The 23,651-nt window shown below is 51.3% G+C and overlaps 1 protein-coding gene across 2 annotated transcripts in view; it reads left to right on the top strand.

Moving 5' to 3' along the window:
- Positions 1–3,416: 3,416 nt before the first annotated feature.
- Positions 3,417–23,651, top strand: part of LOC111141805 (DnaJ heat shock protein family (Hsp40) member C5) — a 37,691-nt gene continuing 17,456 nt past the window's right edge. Inside the window, exon 1 of one of the 2 annotated variants that reach the window (XM_022494627.1) lies at positions 3,417–3,609. The gene's annotated coding sequence lies outside the window, so the exon portion shown is untranslated. The remainder of the gene's footprint in view (positions 3,610–23,651) is intronic. The other variant, XM_022494625.1, reaches the window with a different exon arrangement.

Below are 23,651 nucleotides of genomic sequence, written 5' to 3'. Positions count from 1 at the left end.
GCGCGGCCTGCCCCGTCCGCGGCTCCGACTCGCGGAGCCCACGTTCTTCCGGGGGCGCGCGCGCCTGTGCGGGTTCCGTTCCTGCTGTTGTGGGTGTTTCTGGTGGTCAGCACTTTCACTGGGAGCATCAGACTTCCTTTGGGATCGGAGAGCAGGCTTGCCCCAGAAAAAATAGCAGGGAAGCCTGGCTACTTCCCGTGTGTGCACCGTGCACCCTGCAGGGCAGTCCAGTGCAGCAGTCAGCTAGTGCGGAGGGTGAGAGCACACTTACCTTCATTTACTCTGGGAGTGGGTTCCGTGAGGTTTTCTTGGTTTTGGCGGGGGGTTGCTTTCATGGTGTTTTTTCTTTCTCTCCCCACCTTTTTTTAAAGAGTAGGCTCCACACTGGGTGTCGCAATGTGGGGTTTGAACTCAAGACCCTGAGATCAAAACCTGAGTTGAGAACAAGAGTCAGATGCTTAGGGGCGCCTGGGTGGTTCAGTGGGTTAAGCCTCTGCCTTGGGCTTGGGTCATGGTCCTGGGATCCTGGGACCCGAGCCCTGCATCAGGCTCTGCTCGGCGGGGAGGCTGCTTCCCTTCCTCTCTGTCTCTGCCTGCCTCTCTGCCTACTTGTGATCTCTGTCAGGTGGATAAATACAATCTTAAAAAAAAAAAAAGATGCTTAACCAACTGAGTCACCGAGGTGCCCCACATAGTCTTCATGTATTAATATTCAAATATGCTGTGGGTAAGAATCTGTGGGGCCTTGTGAGATAGAGGAATCTGATGTGGACCCAGCCCTGAAGGGCTTTGCAATTCCATTTGTTGAGGAAGACAAGGTATTGCTCTACCTAAGGGACTTGTGTGAGGTGAGCTTTGAGAGCCTGGAGGGTGGCAGCAAGTGGTGGGGCGGGTAGGAGCAAGGGCACCGCTGGGAGGAGCTGCTGTTGGAGAGTAGCAGCACCTCCTTCTCCCAAGCCTCAGTTCCCTTGTCTCAGGGTGAGGATAACGAGGTCCGCCTCGCCTGATCAAGGGGCATGCACAGCACAGGGGCAGACTACAGCCACTGTCAGCATTTCACAGGTATCTTTTCTGTCTTACTTTCTCCGAACAGGTTGGGTTGCTTATTTAAAAACACACTTGTGGGGCATCTGAGTGGGTCAGTCGGTTAAGCCTCTGCCTTCGGCTCAGGTCGTGATCTCAGGGTCCTGGGATCGAGCCCCACATCGGGCTCTCTGCTCAGCAGGGAGTCTGCTTCCCCCTCTCTCTCTGCCTGCCTCTCTGCCTACTTGTGATCTCTGTCAAATAAATAAATAAAATCTTTAAAAATAAATAAATAAAAACACACTTGTAAGGATGAACTTTTTATATCCTGCATCTTGCTCATTTACTTGCAAGGACTATCACAAGAATTTTTTATGCTGTTATGTTGCCTTTATATACATTAAAAAAAAAAATTTATTTGACTTGAGCAAGAGAGAGCACAAGCAGGGGGAGAGGCAGAGGGAGAGGAAGAAGCCAGCTTACCGCTGAGGAAGGAGCCAACTCAGGGCTTTATTCCAGGACCCCCGGATCATGATCTGAGCCAAAGGCAGACTCTTAACCAAGCCCCCCAAGCGCCCCTTTTGTATACATTTTTTTTTAAATGTTTATTTGACAGGGAACACAAGCAAGGGGAGTGAGAGAGGGAGAAGCAGGCTTCCCACCGAGCAGGGAACCCGATGTGGGCTCTATCTCAGGACTCTGAGATAATGATCTGAGCTGAAGGCAGATGCTTAACCCACTGAGACACACAGGCACCCCCTTTGTATACATTTTTAATAACTATAGTGTTCCAGGGACGCCTGCATGGCTCAGTCGGTTAAGCAGCTGACTCGACTTTGGCTTGGCTCATTATTCAGGGTCATGAGATCGAGCTCCAGGTCAGGCTCTGCACTGGGCATGGAACCTGCTTAAGATTATCCCCCTCTCTCTGACCCTCCCCGCCCTTCGCTCTCCCTCTACAAAATAATTTTTTTAAAAACCCACAAAACTATATTCCATTTGAGTGTGCTTACTTGTAGAGTCAGGCAGGTTTTCGTTTTCACTATTATAAGAAACACCATCAAGAGCACAAACCTTTTTCTGTATGTGGGAACATTTTCTTAGGAAGGGTATCCCTAAAGTGGAACTACTAGGTCAAGATGGGGTTGGGGAAGACTCATTAAGGCCTGGCTCACAGGCTGAACACAGCTTCAGTCTGGTCCTGGTACCAGGTCCGTTTTATTCTCTCCTTCCTCCTGTGATTCTGTCCTGGGATCCTTCATCCTCTAGAGTATGCATTTTAATCTGACCTTTTCTTACCGTCCGCTTGATGTTGCGGTGTACTAACCACGGGGACACTTCCTGAGCTCGCTCCACTTGCAGCCAGCATGATGGCAGGGAGGTGTAAGAAGAGGGCAGAGGTAGCTGGGGTCAGGGCTTGTTGGCAAAGAGCCTGGATTTTACTCCGGTGTCTTAGGAAGCCCTGGATGTCATCAGGTTTCTAGAAGACGACTCCGCTCAACGGAACATGGCAGGAGTGGAAGCGAGGAGGCAGAAGCACTGACGAAAGATGTGTCTGGGTGCGTTCTGGATGAAAACTGGCACACGCCAGCGGAGCAGACACCGAGCAGGCACCAAATAAATGGTAGAACTGTTTCCGGTTACAGGGAGTGACAACGAAAGGTGGCGGGCAGGCAGCCCTCCCAGGTGGTCGACAGGATGCGCAGGAGCCCTGCCTGGGTAGGGGGGAAGTGAGTGGACATTGGTCCTCCCGCTTGTCCACGCCGCTGTTGGAAGGCGATTCTGGGAGGGTGGTCGGATGGCGGGGCGGGGAAGGAAGTCCTGTCCCTGAGCTCCCGGGAAGAGCAAACGCCGGTCCCTCACGGTGGTCCGAGGAAGGGGGGCGTCGGCCTCCGGTCCTTTCCCGCCTGACGAGGGCAGTTCCATGTTACCAGTCTTACTATGGCGCTGAGCAAGCCCCGCGGCAGCACGAGGCCCCGCACTCCTCCCCTCCCGGGTATCACCGCAGCATCCGTCCGCACTGGCTGGAGGCTCCGCCCCGCCCCTCGGCCCCGCCCCTGCCGGGCGGGAGGCGCTTCCGGCTCCGCGGAGCGAGCTCTGCCCACTGCTCCCGGGACTTCCGCTCCCGGGCTGTCACTTGGGGCTCCGCCCCCGGGCTGTCGTTCGAGGCTCCTCCAACCGAAGGCGTTTCCGGGCCTCCGCGGCTGTCAGTTTCAGCTCCGCCCCATATGGGCGGGGCCTCCCTCACCCCCGCCCCCGAGCCCAGCGCTCTGGGAGCGTGCGCGGCCTGCCCCGTCCGCGGCTCCGACTCGCGGAGCCCACGTTCTTCCGGGGGCGCGCGCGCCTGTGCGGGTGCGTGCGTGAGCGTGCGTGAGCGTGCGTGAGCGTGCGTGAGCGTGCGTGAGCGTGCGCGCCCCCGCCGCCTGTGCCGGTGCTGCTCCCGCGCCCTCTGCCGCCGCAGCCGCAGCCGCTCGGGGTCCCCGAGACGCAACCCCGGCTGAGGAGCGCGTCGGCCGGCTGCCCAGCAGCGCCGCGGAGCTGAGGAGCGGAGCCGCGGAACCGGCGGGCGGGCGGGCGGACAGACAGGTGAGCTCGCGGCGGGCCTCACGGGCCTCCCGTCAGGCCGGGTCGGGTAGCGCGGGCCGCGCGGGTCTGCGGGGGACGCGGGGTGAGGGCCGGGGGCGCCGCGGGGTGGGGGCACCGCGGGGCGGCGCGCCGGCAGCCGGAAATGGCGGCTACCCTCCCTCCGGGCCGCGGGGTGGGGGTGGGGGCCCGCGGGGCGGGGGCCGGCGGGGGAGGGGGCTTCGCGGAGCGCCGGCTGTGGCGGCGGGGCCGGGTGGACGCTGCGACCTGGAAAGGGGGTCGGGCGGGAAGGCGCCCCCCCCCCACCCGCCGCGGTCCCGGGCCCGCGCGAGCCTCGGTCAGGGGCGACCCGAGGGGTCTGTGCGGGCCGAGCGGCCCTGAGCTGGTCGGGGCACGGCCTCCCGCAGCGGCGTGCGTTCCCCTGTGGGTGGGCAGGTGGGGCCGCAGCCCTGGGGGCGGGGGGTCTCACGGGGGGCGCCGAGCTCCCTCGGTCCCTCCCCCATTCTGCCGGATCGCGGCCCGCGCGCGGCCTTCCCTCCTCCCCACTGTCCCCGTGACCGACCCGGGGGTCTTCTCCTTCCCAGGGGCGGGGGGAGCGCCGCGAGCCGCGGCTGGGACCGAGCCACAGCGTCTGGTCCTGAGTCCCTGGGGTGCAGCGCGGGGAACGGGGTTCGTTCCTTCACGCGTCCAGATGAATCGTCCGGTTTGCAGGAACCTTGTTTCTCGGGCCGCTTCGCCCCGTGGTCCTAGAGGAGACAGTGGGAGGGGCTGGCCTGGGGAGGGGCCGGGTGCAGGTCTGGGATGGGTGTCGGGCTTGGTTTCACTCGGACGGGGTGTTCAACCCGCCGGTCGCGGCCGGGCGCTCCTGCGTTGCGTTAGCGTTGGACACCTTTGTCCTTAACTAGCTGTCCGTTGAGACGGACGTCCTAGCGCCAGAAATGCTCTGTCGCCGCGCCGTTCCCGCGGCTGCCCACCCGCGCACCCCTCGCCCGGGCTCCGGCCACTTTACGTGGCTTTCGTGCTTCTTCCTCGTGAAATATCCTGCCGAGTTCAGGACTGAGCAGTGTCCGCGGCTGAAACCGGAAGCCGGATTTAAGGGCGTTGGGGACTTCATCATTCGGTGTGCGAGGCGCTCCTTCCACCTGTGTCAGGGTTCTGGGGCTCAGGGCAGCTCCTGATGGCGCGTGGCCAAACCAACAGCTCCAGGAGCTGGTTCTGGCTGGCTGGCTGACTGTGGGGCTGATCTGTGTGATCCAGATGGCCTTGTCCCCCTAGCGGTCATTGTGGATGGTCATTGTGGACCAGCACAGGACTGCCGGGGACATGTGTGTGGCAGGCCCCTCAGCGGCCGGCCGCCTTAGCCCTGGTGTAAGCAGAGCATCGGGGCTTGTGTGGGGAGCAGACACTCGGGCAGGCGTGTGGTGGATTCTCTGATCCTTGCCGAGGGACCCTGTGGCCTCTGGGATGCCTGTCAGGCCTCTCCCACCCCTCTGCGACCAGCCTCCTACCTTTGGCCGTCTGACTCACCCTCCCCTGCCTCCGCAGCCTTCTTGCTGGTCTCTTGGCGAACTCTCTGCCCTCCAGTCTGCCGGGAACACTCACTTCCTCATCCTCACACTCCATGAAGCCAGGCCCTCCGTGACTTCCCTGCATAGAGTTTAGTCGCCACCTCCCATTTCCCGTCTCCCTTTCCTCCCTGATTCTCCTGCAGCGCCTGGTTATTCTGACCATGTTTACTCTTTTACTATGAGATGGGTCCGTGGGGAGTCTGCTTTGTGTAAAGAACTGGTGTTGGCACATACCCAGGAAACACTTGTTGAAGCAATGATAGTGATGAGCCCAGTGACCACAGTGCAGCTCAGTGGCTTGTCACCGGGAAGTCACTCTGAGTGTGCACTGAAGCCCTGGGTTCTGAGGGAAGTGTGGCAAGCACCTGCTCTTTGGGAAAGGACAGCCAGTTAAACCATCAGAGAGCTGCTTGAGACCTCCCCCGAAATCTTTTTTGCAACTCCTAATTTAAATTATTTCAAAATAAGTTTTTATTTTTTAATTTTTTAAAAGACTTTATTTATTTATTTGACAGAGATCACAAGTGGGCAGAGAGGCAGGTGGTGGTGGTGGTGGGGAGCAGGCTCCCCGCTGAGCAGAGAGCCCGAGGCGGGGCTCGTTTCCAGGACCCTGGGATCATGACCTGAGCCGAAGGCAGAGACTTTAACCTACTGAGTCCCCCAGGCGCCCCCCCCTTATTTTTAAAATATTTTAAAAAGATTTTATTTATTTATTTGACAGAGAGAGCATGAGCACAAGCAGGGGGAGCAGCAGGCAAAGGGAGAGGGAGAAGCAAGCTTCCACTGAGCAGAGAGCCCGATGCGGGGCTTGATTCCAGGACCCCGAGATCATGACCCGAGCCAAAGGCAGAGGCTTTAACCCACTGAGCCAACCAGGCGCCCCTCAAAATAAGTTTTTAAAGTCAGATCTGGTAATAATGCTTCTAGAAATTTTGTTTTTGATATCACCTTCCCCCTCCCCCCTTCCCCCCCCCCCCCCCCCCCCCCGCGGAAAAACCCCACATGCTAGTCTTAATGCTTGGTGACATTTGTTGATTAAGTGGATTGAGATGGAGTAATCTGTAAGAAGAACTCTGCGGGGTGAGCCTCGGCCTGAGACTCCTTGCTGTGGGGCTTGCAGCGGCCAAGTCCTGCCTTGTGAACTGAGGGACTCCGCAGCCCTTCTCGTGCCCCTATTAACGCAGAATGAGGGGATTCTCTTGTTGCTAAGGGGGGTTCAATTTTCTTTTTACATTTATTTATTTGTTTATTTATTTGACACCAAGAGAGAGATCACAAGTAGGCAGAGAGGCAGGCAGAGAGAGGGGGGAAGCAGACTCCCCACCGAGCAGAGAGCCTGATGTGGGGCTTGATCCCAGGACCCTGAGACCATGACCCGAGCCCAAGGTAGAGGCGTAACCTTCTGAGCCACCCAGGTGCCCCTAAGGGGGGTTGTATTAACCAAGGTGCTGTAGAGATTGGAAGGGTGCTGTGTGTGTCTGGCCTTTCTTGTTCTGGAGTCCTTCTGGCACGTGGTGGCTAGGTGGCACCGTGCTCAGCAGGGAGCTACCCTGGAGACCAGCACCTTACTCAGTCTCAGACCTGGAATGTGAAAATTGAGGCCTTCTGTACCAGTTCCTGACAGACCGCCTACCTGACACCACCATGCGGCACCCTAACACGCACCCCTGCTGGAGGTGCCTCTTTAGAGCCTAAATGGGAGCGGCTCACAGTGGCCCTGGGGTGCAGTGGAGGGTCAGTAGGTGTTTGTTGGGTGACGGCTAAATTGCAGTGGACTTGGGGGGTCGTGATAAGACAGAATTTTGTCGGGGCCCTTCAGTTGGCGAAGTGTCTGCCTTTAGCTCGGGTCATGATTCTGGGGTCCTGGGGTTGAGTCCCGGATTGGCTCGCGGTCTGCGGGGAGCCTGCTTCTTCGTCTCCCTCTGCCTCCACTCTCCCTGCTGGTGCGCACGCAAGCGTTCTCTGTTTCTGTCAAGTAAATAAGTAAAATCCTAGAAAACAAGAATTTTGTCTCAGGTGGGAGTTGCTCCTAAAGTCAGGGAGTAAGATGAGCGCGGAACACACAGATGTAAGCACCCTTGAAAAAATCCCTTAACTTTCCTGCAGCTCTGGTGTTCGTAGGGCCGCAGGCAAACAGTGGCGCGCCCAGCTAGGCAGCCAGTTTTCCAGTAAAGAGACAGACTCCGTGTCTTCTGGGGGCTGGCGGCAAGCTCGGCGAGCAGTCTCTGCACAGGTGGCAAGGAGGCTGTTAGCGCTCAGTGGTGCACTTGTGAGTCTCTGGGCTCTGTGAATCGCGGCTCGACCTGCAGCATTCCGCAGATGATGCCTACGGTGCTCTGACGTTAGGTCGGAGCATCCTGTGCTGTAGATGTCCCCCCGTGGGTCGTCAGAGTCTGTGCTAGACTTTCCTCCTGAAGATGATAAGACTAGGGCTCACATGACAGGGGCCTCACCAAAGTGGAGGTCATGGTACCTGCCCTGCCTGCCTGCTGGGGGAGTAGGCGGTGCTAAGTGGAAAAGTGTCTCATCAGCTCCTCCCTAATTTTATACGCAACAGCAGTGCTGGAAAATGGTAGCAGTTCTATTTTATGAAGATGCTGCTCCTCACTTACGAGAGCGAATGACTGCGCCTCTCCTGTCCCGACACCAGGGCTGCCTCTCCAATAGTGACCTCTTAGTCTGAAGAGGATTAGCAGCTGGTCGGTCACCGGTAGCTGGGAAGATTCAAGGATTAGATCGCCAAACAGCCTTCAGCTTGGATGTTGTCTCTCCTCGTGCTCTGCTCTGATTTTCTCTGAGGGCATCGCACGTTTGCAGGCATGTTGGTTGACACTGAAACTGCAGAAATGGTGTATAGCTTCGCACTCTGTAAAGAGGATACACAGTGAGCCCAGGTGTGGGAGGTCATTCAGTAGGCCATCTGAATCTGTTTCCTCTCTCTCTCTCTCTCTCTCTCTCCTTTTAAAGGTCTGTCTGTGTGCGGCACCGAGTGACGTTGGGCGTTGGACTCTTGATTTCGGCTTAGGTCAGGTCATGATCCCAGGGTCCTGGCATAGAGCCCCACGTCAGACCCCTCTCTCTCATCAGTGAGTCTGCTGGAGATTCTCTCTCAAACAAATCTTTAAAAAAACAAAACGGGGCGCCTAGGGGGCTCAGTGGGTTAAGCCTCTGCCTTCAGCTCAGGTCATGATTCCGAGGTTTTGGGATCGAGCCCCTCATCGGGCTCTCTGCTCAGCGGGGAACCTGCTTCCCCCTCTCTCTCTCTGCCTGCCTCTCTGCCTGCTTGTGATCTCTGTCTGTCAAATAAATAAATAAAATCTTAAAAAGCAAAACAAAACACACTTATTCATTTGTTTTTTAGGGAGAGACAGAGTGTGCAGAGGGGAGGGGCAGAGAGAGAGAGAATCCTTTTTTTTTTTTTTTTTAGGATTTTATTTGTTTGTTTGACACAGAGAGATAGCAAGAGAGGGAACACAAGCAAGCAGGGGGAGCAGGAGAGGGAGAAGCAGGCTCCCCGCTGAGCAGGGAGCCCGATGCGGGGCTTGATCCCAGGACCCTGGGATCATGACCTGAGCCAAAGGCAGACGCTTAAGGACTGAGCCCCCCAGGCACCCCAAGAGAGAGAACTGTTGAGCAGACTTTCCACGGAGCACAGAGCCCAGTGTGGGGCTCCATCCCAGGCCCTCAAGATCATGACCTGAGCTGAAACCAAGACTCAGATGCTTAACCAGCCGAACCTCCTGGGCACCCCTTAATCAGTTTCCTTTTTAAGGACTGAACCGTATACATTAAAATTCATTTCATTCCAAAATCAGTCTGTATTGCTCATGTATCCGTATAAATGGTTTTCATAACTTAGTTCTGGGGGTTCCTGGCTGACTCGGTTGGTTGCGTGTCTGCCTGGGACTCAGGTCATGATCCTGGGGTCCTGGGATCGACACCTGTATCAGGGGTCCCTGTTCAGCAAGGAATCTGCTTCTCCCTCTCACTCTCACTCTGTGTGCTCTCTCTCTCTCAAATGAATAAATAAAATCTTTAAAAAATAAAAATAGAAAAAAAACTTAGTCTTTGGCAGAAACGCAGCTAATATTTTCAAATTATGTGATATGTTATGTGTGATGGTGAATATTCCTTGAATGGATGAGTGTGATTGAACCTTATTTGTTATCATGGGCTATTTGTAATTTTATTATCTTTTTAATTTTTCTACATTGAATGTGTATCACCAGCAAATATGGTGGTTGGATGAAATGTTCAGTCATTTAGTGTCTCTGTTGCTATGTTCTGGGAAATTCTATGCCAAATGGCTATAAAGTTGCAGTCCTGGGAGTCAGAGGATTGGAATGCGGACTTGCACCCCCATCAGCTGTGCCTGATCCTGGCTGTCTCTGGGATGGCCAGCCCCTTTCTTCGACAGCACTCTGTTTGTGTCACAGGGTGGCGTGGTGTAGTGGAACCTACGGAACCCAAATCTCCTGTCCGTCTTGTAACTTGGCATTGGTTCAGGGGCTGGGGGCTGGGTTCAGTTAGTCCTGGTAGAACTGGGGGAGGGGGATGGAAGCGCAGAGCCCCAGCTAAGTTGCAGGCCCTGGGCGTGAGAGGCTGGGCTTGGCAGAGCAGGCCTGTGCTATTTCCCCTGCCTATTATTGGAAGGGATTAGCCCAGACCTAATGTTTGGTTTTTAGCTAGGCAGTCCCATTGAATTTTTCTTATTAAATACAAGTGTCTTGGGGTACCTGGGTGGCTCAGTTGTTAGCCCCTATGCCTTGGGCTCAGGTCATGATATCAGGGTTCTGGGATCGAGCCCCACATTGGGCTCCCTCTCCGGTGGGAAGCCTGCTGCTCCCTCTCCCAGTGCTTGTTCCCTCAGTCTCTCTCTGTCAAATAAATAAGTAAAATATTAAATAAATAAATAGTGTCTTTGGTGAGAGGGTGTTTTTCTAAGATAAATAATGAAAAGTTTCTAGGTCAAAGAGTACAGACGTTGTAACTTTTGACATATATTACAAAGTTTACATTCTCTGTGACAATGTGTGTCTTTTCCTCTTCACTCACATGAGATCTTAAGGTTTATGTTTTGGTGCTCATTAAGCTATTGCTATAGGGTTTGATAATAATATCTCAGTTTTTGTTTTTTTGGCTTTTTTGCCAGTTGCAATAAATTGTGCTGTGTTAAGAACTTAGTTTTAAATAAAACGAGTTTAGTTATAAAAGACCTTTTAAAATTATGTAATTTTTTAATTTTTAAATTTAGTTTTTTAATTTTTAAAAATTATTTAATTTAAAAATTATGTAAAACCAATCAATATCTGTTTTTTAACTTAAAAAGCAGTTGTGTTCTGGGTAAAGATTTTTGCTGGGTGTATTTATCTTGTACTTTGAATCATGAGGCTCTTCACATCTAAATCTAAAGTTCAGAATTTTTAAAAAAAAATATTTATTTGTTTGACAGACAGAGATCACCAGTAGGCAGAGAGGCAGGCAGAGAGAGGGGGGAGGCAGGCTCCCTGCTGAGCAGAGAGCCCGATACGGGGCTCCATCCCAGGACCCTGGGATCGTGACCTGAGCTGAAGGCAGAGGCTTAACCCACTAAGCCACCCAGACACCCCAAAAGTTCAGAATTTTTAGATGGAATCCAGTGGTCCAGTCTTATTTTGAGATGAAACTAGGAAGTCTACAACTTAAGCGTGACAGTTATCTATGAAGTTTTTCTTAACCTGTCCGAGCAAAGTTGGTACTGAAACAGAACGTTTTCTCCTGGAATTCACTTAGTGGGTCCCTTGTTCCCAACCCTCCAGTCACAAACCCTCTGTGAACAGGCCAGTTCACTTAAGGCACAGCAGCCACAATTCCCAGGACAGCCTTGCAAGGTAGCTGTTACCAAATTTTATAGATGAGGACACGGACAGTTATGCGTGTTCTCTGGTGTAAGGTGCGCTATTGAAGACGGAGACAAAAGATGCCGTCACAAGCTAAAATAACAACATACACAGTTTACACCTCTTATTTTTTTATTTTTTGGAAGATTTAATTTATTTATTTGACCGAGAGACAGCAAGAGCAGGAACACAAGCAGGGGGAGTGGGAGAGGGAAAGCAGGCCTCCCCTCAATGGAGCTCGATCCCAGGACCATGGGTTCATGACCTGAGCCGAAGGCAGATGCTCAACGACGGAGCCCCCCAGGTGTCCCATGGTTTACACCTTTTAAACTGCTGTTTCTGTTGCTGCTGGTCTCTGATGCACAACCCTGCCTGGTGGGATGAGGCTGTTACCAGCAGCATCCTTTTTCCTGGTGTGTGTCCTCCCACACTTGTTTCATCTGCCTCTGCTTTTTCTTTCAGAAAAATGTACCCATGGAGGGGACGTCTGGGTGGCCCAGTGGGTTACACGTCTACCTTCAGGTGGGGTCAGATCCTGCATTGGGCTCCCTGCTTAGAGGGCAGCTTGATTCTCCTCTACCTGCTGCTCCCCCTACTCCTCCTCCCTCTCTTTCTCTCTTTCTCTCAAATAAATAAAATCTTAATTTTTTTTTTTAACCCATGGAACACGTAACTGTAACATCCAAGGGGACCCTTGACAGCCGGTAGGTCAGTCTGTCCAGCCAGCTCTTCACATCATCCTGTCCTCGCTCAGGCCAGTGGATTGCAATGCAAAGAGGTGTTAATGGCATGGGCGTACTCTTGAACCTGTGGCAGTTTAGGGGAAATAAGCAAACCTTTGTAAGTGTCTGTAATTTATACCTTTTACTTGTGACATATTTTAAACTGGTCACAGAGTCCTGGAGGGGGGGTATAAATTGTTTCCTTCTCCTCCTGGTTTACATTCAGGACATGCAGTAATGCAATATTGCATTCCATGTGCACCCTTCCTTGGAGAAAAACTTAGTGGTTTTCTATCTTCCAAGTGGAATGTTACAGAAGATAGTAAGAAATCTTGGAATAGACCTATGATTTTATTAATAATGTTTTTAGAATATAACATTCCTCAAGATTAAAAAAAACGATGTAATAAACTGGTCAGAGTCATAGCGTGTTGTAGGGCAGATTGGGTTAGCCTGTCCATAAGCCAGACCACATGCTCGCCCAGTAGTGGGTAGTGGCCTGTGGCCTTGGTCCTGACTTCTCCCTGGAATAACGGTCCCTCTGACGGACAGCTCACCTTGGTGGTGGTCACAGGAGCAGAACAGCAAACAGTTCAGTACAGCCTCGCCTAAGTAGATGCCCCCTCCCCCTGCCAAAGCCTTGAAGGCAGGTCTTCCATATATGTTTTAAATTTTTATTAGTTTATTTGTCAGACCGAGCACAAGCAGGGGGAGCGGTAGGCAGAGGAAGAAGCAGACTCCCCATTGAGCAGAGAACCTGTTGCCAGGCTCAATCCTGGGACCCCAGGATCATGCATGACCTGAGCAGAAGGCAGACGCTTAACCCACTGATTCACCCAGGCGTCCCAGGTTTTCTGTATATGTATATTTTTTAAAATTTATTTATGTGAGAAAGAGAGGATAAGAGAGCAACAGGGAGCCTGACACAGGGCTTGATTCCAGGACCTGGGATCATGACCTGAGCCGAAGGCAGATGCTTCACCGAAGGAGCCACCCAAGTGCGCCGCCCATAATCCGCCCGGCCTCCCCACCCCGCCAGGGTTTCTGTAATTTTAAAAGGCAGATTAATAACAGGGATTTTTTTTTTTTTTTTAAGTTTAAGACGTAAAAAGAAAACACCTTTTACATCCAAAAAGTGTGCTCCATGGTGAGCATGGAGCCTGACATGCGGCTCAGTCTCACAACCCTGAGATCACAGGCTGAGCCGAGATCAGGATCCGGGCGCTCAGCTGACTTAGCCACTTAGGCGCCCCAACAGCATTGTAAACTTTGTCTGTATATGTGTTTGTTTTTGTTGTAAAAATATAGTAAAGGCTTTTAATGTAGTACTCTATCCAGGTGAGGCTTAATGCCCAAGGAGGTAAGTTCTTTGTGCTTTGGGTGGGGACAGAGTGCTCCCATTTGTGAAGCAGGTAACTGAGAATCAAGTTTTACAGCGCTTGGGGGTCAGACTTGGATTTGAATGGCAACCCCACCGATCCCCAGCAGTGACCTCGAGCGGATTCCTCGGTGTTTCTGAGCCTCTGTCTTCTCATCTGCAGATCAGAGTACTGTTACCATGTACCGGCACCATTGCAAGCACTTCCCACGAGCTCGTCGCAGACATACCAACTAGACAGTTTCCATTTCCATTGGACAGAGGGGAGGTGGAGATGCTGAGTAGCTCGTCCCAGTTACTGAGCCCGTGAGCAGCTCGGCTGAGTTCCAGCCCCATCAGGTGACCTCAGAGCTGCCCTCCCACCACCTGGTGGACCACATGCCGGTCCGGCAGACTCCTTAGGAACATCTGGTGGTGTCTAGGACATGTGTGCCTCTAGGTGCCTGCACATGGGAGGCACCCCCGAAGTTGTGGCTGCCAGGTTGGTATTAGAGCAGTGATCACAGGTTCTGCCACAGTTGTACCAGCCCTCTGTTTTGAAGTATGCGCGTGTATTTTGACACTCACTCCCTCTGACATCAGGCCATCTCTCCAGGGTCACCAGCACCGTGTACCCGGTTTCAGGCTAGGTTCGTCAGGATAGCTTGATTCTGGTCACGGCTGCAGAAAGGGGTCACTCTGAAGCCATGTCCATCTTACATCATCAGAGGCTGGCTGTCTCGCCAGGGGCTTTCACACTGAGCAGTAGGGATCACAGTGCAGGGAAGTCATGCCGTTTCCGACAGGTGTGTTTGGGGGTTGTTCTCTTGGAGACACAGAGACATTGGGTCTCATCTTCTGCGTTTTATGAACTCTCACCCCCGACCTTAGGAAGCTCTTCTAGCAGGCGTTCGCTTGGTTGCCCATGGCTCTCTGCCCTTTCTGCCGTGATACAAAGGGCGTCTGCGTCCTCCGGCTCTGCGTGCCGATTCTGACACCCAGTTCGCAGAGAGCCTGGTGCTTCCCTGTGTCGAAAAGTACCTGTGGCTTTACTGTCCCGAGATTTTAGGTGTTGTGAGCTTAAAGCATCAACAACCAAACATCCTAATGCTCATTACTTTTATGAGAAATATTTTGTCTCCCATGGTCTAGTTTCATGTTTAGATTTGGGAATATGTTAAGGTTTTCTGGAAACTTTTGGTCATAAGTACTGGTTCAGTCCTAGAATCGTTTTTCTCCACAGTGTGTGTGGAGGAGGACGTGCCGTCTGCAGGGCTGGAAGGTGGGAATGTCGTGCTCTGGGTGCAGGACTTTAGCTTGGTTCAGGCTGTCCTTATCCAGCGGGATTAGAAGCTCTTAGTGCCGTGCAGTTGTCCTATTGCACAGCCTCACTTTGTGTTGCCCAGATGCATTTCCCTGTCGTTCGCACCTCTGAGGACGAGTGGGCAGGACCAGAGGGCAGAGTCAGAAGTGGTGTGCATTTGTTAGAGGACAGGTTCTCTCCCAGGTCAGTCCACAGGTAACCTCCTTTCTGAAGAATACATTTTTAGAGGATGTCCAGTTTTTACTCATTTATTTGTTCATTTATTTTTTAATCTCCTATTTTATTTATTTAATCCACATATTTATTGTGATTTTGCTCAACTTCTGACCTCCTTTTCCTTTTAACTTACTGTATCTTAAGCATCAGTTAACTAAAGAAAATCCTTACTTGGTTTCTGGACACTGTCATTCCCGATAAAAGTAATTTAACACCCATTTACTGAATGCCCGCCTGGACTCGGGACAGTCGCTCCGTCTGTAAGTTAGAAGGTCTTTGGGGGGAGCTAGGAGTGTTCTTGCATTTTGGCACCTGTCAGTTTGGGAAACCCAAGGTTCTGTGCGGGCGTGTGGCCCTGAGCTGAGTCTTTTCTGTTCTTCCTGAGACATCTGTCTGCTGCAGCCTGTGGCCGTCCGTGCTGTTGCTCCCTCTCCCGTAGTTCGTGAGGGTGGGGTGCTCCCTTCAGTGTAGGAGTGCTCGGACAAACTAAGCGTGGGGCTTGTTGTGGGGTGTGCTGGTCTTCCTTCTTGCATCTCGGTTTCAGCCCATTCCCTCTCTGTGCTTTGATGGTTGGTGGGAGGTGGCCCTTGAAGAAGTGACCGGTTTCCTCTTTGTATTCTCTTTCTTTTAAGGCTCAGCTTTTGTTGCTTTTTATTCTTCTCAGGATTAAGGAGGAGAGGGGCGCCTGGGTGGCTCAGTGGGTTAAGCCTCTGCCTTCAGCTCAGGTCATGATCTCAGGGTCTTGGGATCGAGTCCTTCATCGGGCTCTCTGCTCAGCTGGGAGCCTGCTCCCCTCCCCCCCTCCCACCTGCCTCTCTGCCTACTTGTGATCTCTGTCTATCAAATAAATAAATAAAATCTTAAAATAAAAAAAGAATTAAGGAGGAGAGGTAAAATCTTCTGGGGTTCCTGTATTTCCAGTACTTTAGGAATTCTTTACATTGGAAATTCATTTTCAGTTAGCAATAAATACAGAAGACCCGTGACATTGGCATCATCTCGTTTTCCACATTCGTTGACTCTTATTTAGAATTTGACTGTATTAGTGGGGTTAATTGGTGGCAGTTCTGTTCTGCAGTATACTGATTTTTTTTTCCTTTCAGAATAGATAACAAATTCAGAGTCAGACATTCAGACCCATGGTTTTCTGAGCCTCTTTGGGTTTCTGAGTCTGTCCCAGCACTGGCCGTGCAGGCCGTCCCTTGCCTGAGGCAGGCGCTCCCGGACCCGCCCACTTTTTCAGTGTTCTTTGGCAGGTACTGCCTGGTTCATCACAGATCTTAGAGGAAAATCCCTGGTCTTTGGAACATCCATTATATATTTTTCTTTCTTTTTTTTCTTTTAAAATGTTATTATTTGAAAGAGGGAAAGTGCGTGCCTGCGCATGTTTGGGGCGGGGACAGGGGGCAGAGGAAGAGGGATAGGCAGACCCCATGGGGCTGAATCACGACCTGAGCTGAAGCCCAGAGTTGTATGTTCAACTGACTGAGCCACCCAGGCGCCCCTGTTGTATTTCATTGCTTAGTATTTTTATTTTTAGCTGTTTTTCTTCTGTACAGTCACATCAAGAGTGCATGAGGCAAAGCAGCAGTACCTTCCCAGACTTCACCTTCCTTCCCAGAGAGGTTTGCCGGTGGTCGCCCACCGCTCCTACACTGTGCTCTGCCCTGTTTCCCGATGGGTCACCTCACGGATTACCTGTACCTTCCATCCTGATCAAGGCCCCAGCACCTTTGCCTCCTGTCCCCACTCTTGGTAGTTCCTGCGCGCTCCCTGTTCCTGCGCGCGACCCGTTCGGCTTTTTTTTTTTTTTTTTTTTAAACAGTATTAACCTTTTTCTTGGCTTATGTATTTTGAGATTCCCATCGTATTGCGTATTATCTTTGTGGCCTGGAATTTCCATTTGGGCACTCTGTCTTCCTGCCACTGGCCGGACAGTGGCTCCGGAGGTTGCCTGTCCAGCCACAATCCTGGTTTGACCCACAGCAGACAGAGAGGCTGGAGAGTGCTCATGGCCCCATAGAGGCCTCTGCATCTGGGAGGAAGACCCCCAGAGACTGTGAGAAGGGAGCCTGTGGTGTGGCTTTGTACTTCTTCATGCCTTCATTGCTGAACGACAGCACCCGGTTTGCAGGCCATGAAGCCTGGGTCTAGGGACACACAGGACAAACCATCCACATGCTGAGGAGGTGTGGCTCACAGTACCTGCGGTTGCTTTTCCAGTCCTCCTTGCTCTCATACCAGATGCTGGTATTAAGACACACTTGTTTTCAGTGCCATTATCTAATGATGTGTGTGGAAATACCAGAGAATTTATAGCTTTTGTAAAGTGAGGCTGCTTCAGGTAATCATGGAGGTCTTCGAATGCAGTGTGCTGAGAATGGCACAAAACAGGGAGCTCCCCAGGTGGACCTCCCATGCGGGATTTTACGTGCGCAAGAGGCACCCTGCAGGTCTTGGGGAAAGACAGGTCATTTGCGGGGCAGGGGGAGGGCTTTCTGGGACTTGGGGCTCTGGGTGAAGCTGGTCTTTGTCTCCTGCCATGCCCATGGTAACCCCAGGTGAAGCAGACTCCCTGTGGATGAAGGCCTTTAGAAGAAAGCACGGGAGAATTTACTTTTGGCTTTGGGATAGAGAAGTACTTTTGAACAAAAGCAAAAAAAGGGAAACATCATCAGTTTGCAAAGATTTGTTACATTCAGTTATGTAAAATTAGGAATTTGTGAGCTCTGTTGCACAGAAGTGTGCATAGGTCAACACTGAGTGTGCACTGAAAAACGGTTAAGGTGGTAGGTTTTGTTTTTTACTGCAGTGGAAAAAATTAAGAACTTGTGTTCATCAAAAGACACCGTAATACGTGAAAAGAATTGTGAACTAGGAGAAGATTTTTGTTGGTGTTTGTAGCCAGTAAAGGACTGGTGTCCCGGAGAGAAGTCCTGTGGCCCCTCGGGCACTGACCGCAGTCGCACTGCCTGTGGGCAGACAGAAAGCGCTCACCGCCCCCACACGGGAGGAGGACTCGGCTGAGCAGGGCACCGTTCGCCTGCTGCTCGTCCCTCGGGGTAGGGGCAGTGGCGGGTAGGGTGCTGGGCGGTGCGTCCTCTGGGAGCAGGTGGCGCGCCTCACCCAGTAGAGACTGCCAGTTCCCTGGGAGCCCAAGTTCCACTTTTAGGTTTACTCCCCGCAGCAGTGCTTCCTAAATGGTTTTGGTGAAGGACCAGTTTCTTTAATTTCCAGTCTGCCAAAGACTGATAATACTTCTGTGAACTACAATGAAAATGACTGACGAGAAAAATAAGTGACAAAACATAAAATATAAGCCCAGATTTTTTCTTCTCTTTTATTTTTTAAAACGAACATAAAATAAGCATGACTCTCCCTTTTTGGGTGTATGGTTCTCTGAGTTTAACGCATAGAGATTTGTGGAGTCCTCACCCTGCTCAGGACGTCGAGCACTCCGTCAGCAGGAGTCAGCCTCTTGCACTCAGCGGACTGGCCGTTGGAGTCACCTGAGTTGAGTACAGACCACTTTGGTCCTTTTCATTAGAAACTTCCCAGCTCTTTTCCTGGGGCGGCCGCCCCATTTCGCGTCCCAGCAGCGTGACCGTTCTAGTCATGGCTGACCCTCATCTGCCCTCCTTGTGGTCCAGTCAGTTTTTTTAGCCATTCTCATAGGTATGTAGCGATACTGTAGTTCTTGTTTTTTTTTTAAGATTTTATTTATTCATTTGACAGAGAGAGATCACAAGTAGGCAGAGAGGCAGGCAGAGAGAGGAGGGAAGCAGGCTCCCCGCTGAGCAGAGAGCCCGATGCGGGACTCGATCCCAGGACCCCTGACATCATGACCTGAGCCGAAGGCAGAGGCTTTAACCCACTGAGCCACCCAGGCGCCTGCGATGCTGTAGTTTTAATTTTGCTTTTCCCAAATGAACAGAGATGTGGAGTATCATTTCCTGTGCTTTAGTTGGTGTTACCGTAACTGTTTGCGGACGCTTGCTGTCAGGCTCTGCCGGTCTCACTACGCCCGAGCCGGCTGGCGTTGGCCTAAAATATCTTGCACAGCGGGAATTGTTCAGGGGTGTTCAGAGGAGCACTGCGAGAGCAAACCCTGCGGGTGTCCCCAGCATCCTCCAGTGGAAGAACGGATTGATAAGTTGTGGTCTGTTTACAAACCGGAGCCTATCCAGACTGGAAACGCCGTTCAGCTACATCCAGCAACGTGGGTGTGACCTAGAGACATGCTGAGTTTCAGAAGCAAGTCCTAGAAGGTTGTATTTAGGGTTAGGCCATTTTTATAAGTTCAAGAAGTTCAAACTAATGTTTAGGGAGAAACATATGAGGTAAAATCCTTCTAAAGCAAGAGAATCATAAACATTAAGTCCGGATAATGTACACAGGAAGAACAGAAGCTTCAAGATTGCTGGTAATTTTCAAGGCTTCAGTTTGAAGGATAGGATTGTGGTGTTTATCACTCTGCATTGTAAGTTCTATATTCCCCAGGTGCCTGGGGGGCTCAGTGGGCTAAGCAGCTGGCTCTTGATCGTAGCTCAGGGTCATGAGTTCAAGCCCCACATTGGGCTCCACACTGGGCATGCGGTGTGCACTGGGCATGCGGCCAGCGTAAAATAAAATACAGGGGTGTGTGTTGCATGTATTGCATTCTGTGTGTCATGTATTACATAAAAAATGCTACAACAAAAATAGCTTTTCTCTTAAAATGTTTTCAGATATGTCCTTCCAGCGTCGGCACATGCTTTGCTGTCTCCCCAAACAGTAGGTCGGCTCAGCAGCAGCTTCTAAACATGTGCTGAGGCCACATCTGGGAACGCAGGAGTCTGAGTACTTGGCTCTTTTCCCTGAAGGTCTCTAAGTCTTCCGAGGAGCATGGACAGGACCTGTGCGGATAGGGTTTTTGTCTCTTTGTGTATCTTGTTCACTGATGAATCTCCAGCTTGGGGAGCGGAGCGTGGCGCGCGCCCGGGGCTCTGTCAGCAGCGGTGGAACAGCGAGTGACACAGATGCACGCTCCAGGCCTGGGATGGCTCCCCAGGACGCGACAGGGCTCTGCTGTTTGTGCTGGGGGAGTGGCCAGGAAAGGGTTCCCTGAGTCAGGGATATCTCTGCAGTGCTCCGTGGTCCAGGTAGGGGCTCTCCACACGGGAGGAAGCAGGGCAGGGTGTTTCTTTGTTTGTTTTAGATTCTAATGTCTTTATCTTTAGCTCAAGCATACAAGAGAATCTAATCTTTTCCTTTTATATTAATATATCATGTATTATTTGTCACAGGGGTACTGGTCTGTGACTCGTCAGGCTTACACACTTCCCAGCACTCACCACAGCACATGCCCTCCCCAATGTCCGTCACCAGCCACCCTCTCCCTCCCCGCCACCCCACAGACCTCGGTTTGTTTTGTGAGATTGAGAGTCTCTGATGGTTTGTCTCCCTCCCGATCCCATCTTGTTTCATTTTTTCCCTCCCTACCCCCCACGGCCCCCCGCCCTGCCTCTCAGATTCCTCATACCAGAGAGATCATATGATAATTGTCTTTCTCTGACTGACTTACTTCGCTCAACATAATACCCTCTAGTTCCAGCCACGTCGCAAATGGCAAGATTTTGTTTTTGTTCTTTTTGATGGCTGCATAGTATTCCATTGTATATATATAGCTCACATCTTCTCTATTCACTCACCTGCTGACGGACGTCTAGGTTGTGTCCGTAGTTTGGCTGTTGTGGACGTTGTGAAGCAGGGCGTTGTTTTAGGAGAGGGCAGGTGTTCGTGTGTGACAGTCCTGTGTCTGCCTAGGATAAGTGGTCCTGCCAGTCATGTCCCGAGGCCCAGTAGACACGGTGGTGGGAAAATGCTGGTGGTGGGCAGGGCCTATGTCCTAAACAGCCCTGAAGGGCAGGCCAGGGAGCTGGGTTTTGGTGCTGCAGCCTGTTGGGAGGGTCCGAGAAGGACCTGAGGGGTGTGGTGAGGGGAGCAGACTGTGCGGCAGTGAGGGAGGACAGACTGAGGAGGACAAACCCAGTGTCTTCCAGAAATCCCTCCCTCTTACCAGGCTTCTGCCTCTTGTCCCTGGCAGTCTCTCACCATTTTAGAGCTCCCTGCTCCCTGCTTGTGTATGTGCCTTCCTGTCTGCCCAGCCCTGGTGCTCCTTCTAGCAGCACAAACCAGGATGCACTACAAGGAGGCAAAATGTGCCCCTCGGTTTATTTTTAAAGACGTGATGTTACTAAAGAAGACCCAGCCCAGAGACTGTGGTTTGACCTTCCCGGGGTGGGAACTGGGGGCAGACCTCTGACCGCAGCTCCTGGATTACAGCAAGTGCAGTGCAGGGAGGCCTGGCTGCTCTCTGGACCTTGACTCTGGGTCTCAGGGATGCCTTGAAATAAGTAGGAACAGGTTTAGGGAGAACAACATGACGCAGTGTTGCTTCAGACAGCAGGTGGTGAATTCCCACATCATCACCCCAAGGAAATACAAAGACATCTGAAGGGACTGAGCCCAGTGAGCGCTGCTCACCATGTCGGCAGAGCTGGGACGTTGCTGGCGATGCTCTGTGGGTTCTGGTGTGGCTTCGGCTGTGGAGCCGCCTGCCTGTGGCACCGGGGCTGGGGAGAGGGAAGCAGAGGATACATGGCAAGAAAACCGGCAGCCCTTGCTGGGGACGCAAGCATCAGCAGATGCCGAACCAGTGTTCTTTTTCCATTTTGTAGGGTGCAGGGTCGCGTGCTTCTGGTGATCTGTGTTTCCTGCGTGGAGAAGTGTCTGTTTCTTCTCATCACTGACGTACCCCTGCTCATTACAGAAAAGATGGACAATGAAGTATTAAGGCAGTAACTTTTTTCAGAAGTTGAATTTAGTGATTAAAAAACCCCATAAAACTTCATGATTTCTTTCTCTAACAGTTGTCTGCCATATGGCCTTCCACAGCCTTTCTGTTTGCCCTTCCTGATGGGTTCCCCGATATCACATACATAAGAATGAAGTAGGCCCCTTGCACTTACAGTTTGTCTTTTAGTTACAAGCCTGTTCCCCCAAACATGGAGCTTTCAAGAGTGCGTGCTGCCTGGCAATGGTTAGTTCCTATTAGAACACAAACTTCTGAAATGTATGTGAAGTAGTGTAGAAATTTAATAGTTTCTGACTCGAAATATAAAATACCAATTTGAGTAATATTCACGGCAGCTACGTTTTTCCTTAAAGGGCCAGATGGAGTATTTTTAGGCTTTGTGGTTTCACAGCCTCTGCTGAGAGCCATAGACATCCCAGGAAGAGGGATGTGACGCTGTCCAAACAAGTTTATAAACATAGGCAGCCAGGTCTAGATGACTGGAGAGTTTTATGTTCCATTTGGTTTTCTTATCATATCTAACTTGCTTTGAGGACAAATAATCTTAATTATAGATTGCTTTTTAAATGCAGGTAAAATTGACCTACAGTTACATGCACAGATCTTAGTAAATTTCAGTGAGTTTTGGAGTATGGACACACTTGTGAAATCACTCCCCCAGTTTAAGTCAGAATGTCTCTGTCTTCCTAGAAGGCTCCCATCAGTGCCCTCGAACACCTTCCTGGTTTATGTCACAATAGGCTGTTTGTCCTGTTTTTACTCTTTTAATAAATGGAATCATTTCGGGTCCAGCTTGTTTGTCTTGCATAATGTGTTTGAGGATTTTATTGGTTGTGTCTGTATGTTACCCTGTTTTTATTGGTGAGTGGTGTCCCCTACAGAACTGACCAAGCTGTGATCGGTCCTTTGTTTCTGGTCGTTGGTGGCGTCCACTCTCAGAGCTCAGAGTGTTGTGTCACTTCATGCTCAGGGAGGAACCCTAAAGGCCTCTGGGCGCACCTGTCCCTGCCTCTGCCCTCACTGAACACGTACGTGTCCTTTGACCCCACAGGCCAATGTTGGTAACTTTTGCTTTCACCACTGCTATGTATTTTCTTAAAACACGAAGGAAGAAATTGTCCTTGACCTTCACTCCTTCCTGAAGACGCTGGTTTCTGTTTTCCTTTCCCTGCAGCCTCAATAACTCTGGGGTTTATTGTAATTCAGATCTTTGTGGGTTCTTTTAGTCTCCGTTTTTCTTTTCTTTTTTTTTTTAGATTTTATTTACTTATTTGACAGGGAAAGATCACAAGTAGGCAGAGAGACAGGCAGAGAGAGAGGGAAGCAGGCTCCCTGCTGAGCAGAGAGCCCGCCGTGGGGCTCGATCCCAGGACCCTGGGGTCTTGACCTGAGCCGAAGGCAGAGGCTTTAACCCACTGAGCCACCCAGGCGCCCCTAGTCTCTGTTTTTCTAAAAATGTTTTTATTTCACCTTTGTTTCTGAGGGATGTTTTTGCTGCAAATAGCATTCTGGTTTGACGGGTGTTTTATTTCCACAGTTCAGCGATGTGCTCCGCTACCTTCTGGTTTCAGGGATTTCTGATGAGAAGCATGTGATTCAGATGATTGTTCCCTATGTGATCATGTCAGTTTTCTCTGATTACAAGATTGCCTCCTGATCTTTGGTTTTCAGTGGTTTGATTATAATGTGCCTACGCATGGTTTTCTTCATATTAATTTTATACCCTGCAGCCACAGTGATTTTTTTTTAAAGATTTTATTTATTTATTTGACAGACAGAGATCACAAGCAGGCAGAGAGGCAGGCAGAGAGAGAGGAGGAAGCAGGCTTCCTGCTGAGCAGAGAGCCTGATGCGGGGCTCCATCCCAGGACCCTGAGATCATGACCTGAGCCGAAGGCAGAGGCTTAACCCACTGAGCCACCCAGGCGTCCCCAGCCACGGTGATCTTAAAACATAAACGAGCTGCTTGTGTTGCCTGTTCCCATAAAACTGTGTTCTGGGGAACCGCTTGCTCTCACTTCAGGTGTCCTCCTTCACTGAGCTCACTCTCTGCTCTCGGATTGTACCTCCTGTTCGTCGTTCTGTTCCCAATGCCTGGCATGTGGGAGGACTCAGTAAATATT

This window comes from Enhydra lutris, unplaced genomic scaffold (assembly GCF_002288905.1).
Source record: "Enhydra lutris kenyoni isolate GAN:26980312 unplaced genomic scaffold, ASM228890v2 scaffoldscaffold6, whole genome shotgun sequence".
Taxonomy (NCBI): Eukaryota; Metazoa; Chordata; class Mammalia; order Carnivora; family Mustelidae; genus Enhydra; species Enhydra lutris.
This window is presented reverse-complemented; position numbering and strand designations above follow the sequence as displayed.